Source organism: Sinocyclocheilus rhinocerous, unplaced genomic scaffold, assembly GCF_001515625.1.
Source record: "Sinocyclocheilus rhinocerous isolate Xijiao unplaced genomic scaffold, SAMN03320098_v1.1 scaffold828, whole genome shotgun sequence".
Lineage (NCBI taxonomy): Eukaryota > Metazoa > Chordata > Actinopteri > Cypriniformes > Cyprinidae > Sinocyclocheilus > Sinocyclocheilus rhinocerous.
Genome location: NW_015634025.1, coordinates 406,099 through 407,732, shown reverse-complemented (window position 1 = coordinate 407,732; position 1,634 = coordinate 406,099). Strand labels below are relative to the sequence as shown.

Sequence of the window (1,634 nt, the reverse complement as noted above, 5' to 3'; positions counted from 1 at the left end):
ATCTAAAAATGCAGAAAGTTTCCTGTGAGGGGTAGGGTGTGGTGGGGGGTTGGTGTGTGTGTGTGTGTGAGTGTGTGTGAGTGCACGTGAGTGTGACTGCGTGTGAGTGCACGTGAGTGTGATTGTGTGAGTGTATATGTGTGTGTGTGTGTGTGTGTGTGTGTGGTGTGAGTGTGTGGTGTGAGTGTGTGGTGTGTGTGTGTGTGTGTGTGTGTGAGTATGTGTGACTTTGTGTGAGTGCATGTGAGTGTGAGAGCGTTCTTGTGAGCATGTGTGTGAGTGCGAGTGTGTGTTTTGTAATGGCGGATGCTGTCACACTACGAACAGCTCAAACATCCTGATGATATACCATTTCTGGAGAAACTGGGACACTTGAGCAGGTCTGAGCTCACACACTGACACATACAAACACACACACACACACACTCACTCACTCAAGTGTGTGCGCTCAATCAGTGATCAGTAATAATCTGCTCATAATCTCCAGCAGACAGTCAGGAGCGAGTTTGAACCATCTGACTTACTTTTTCTGCCTCATTTCTTTATTCATAGTTCCAGTTTAACGTAATTGAAATGGTAGTTGATTGAATTATGCATTATGCATACATTGGATGAATAATGCATCATGTTATGAATATTTGATCCATGCTCATTTCTGACAGCAGACAGACTAATTGTGCTCATATGCATATTCAGATGTCGCTCTGCTATCTGTCTGCTGTAACACACAACATTAATCACACCTGCAGCACACGTGTGTGACCTCCCTAGCAACCACCTAGCAACTCCCTAGCAACAACCCAGAAATGCCCAAGCGACCCCCAGAATCCAGTGGATGTTATCTGTTGTCTGAGAGCCAGTGCTCAGTGTGTGACTGTGTGAATTCTCCAGCGGGAAACTGCAGCTATATTTAGAGTGGCAGGTTTGACTGGATTACAGAAGGGCCAGGCAGCAGGGGTCCATAAGCAGCCAATCACCTCAATTCTACAGTTTGGGTCCAAACCAGAGAAAAGAACAGCAGCTACAGCCTATAAGCGAAAAAACACTGCATCTAAATCTCATGTTTAAGTTTGAATATCTGTCTGTGTGTCTGTCTGTATGACTAATTTAGTCTGCTCTCTGTCTCTCCATCTGTTTCCAGCTGGTATTAACATCTGTTCAGAGACAGACAGGTGTGAATCACGTACAAAACACTGATCTGATCACTGAAACACACAGTCAGTCAGAAGCATCACTGGACACATGCCTGGTCACCTGTCAATCACCCGCTGCACTAAAACCGCTTACATGCAGCTTAAATTGAACAGAATATTCATAATTTGAAAAACACAAAAAACGTATACACACTCAAGACTTCACAGAATCATCAGAATGTCTGACATCGACAAGTGCATCTCAACTTCACCGAAATAATAGTGAGCTGAGCTGGACACAACACACTTGAGCTCAGATGAACTTTTGGGAAAAACTTTTTGCTGTTTTGAAAGTTTGGGGTCACTGTAATTTTTTTATACTTTTATTCATCAAGAATGCATTAAATTGATCAAAAGTGACATTTCTATAATGTTACAAAAGATTTCTATTTCAAATAAATGCGGTTCTTTTGAACTTTCTATTCATCTGTGAATCCTGAA

At 42.5% G+C, this 1,634-nt stretch overlaps 1 protein-coding gene across 1 annotated transcript in view; it reads right to left on the bottom strand.

Moving 5' to 3' along the window:
• Nucleotides 1–1,634, bottom strand: part of LOC107745159 (potassium/sodium hyperpolarization-activated cyclic nucleotide-gated channel 3) — a 16,095-nt gene that overhangs the window by 13,363 nt on the left and 1,098 nt on the right. The window lies entirely within an intron of this gene.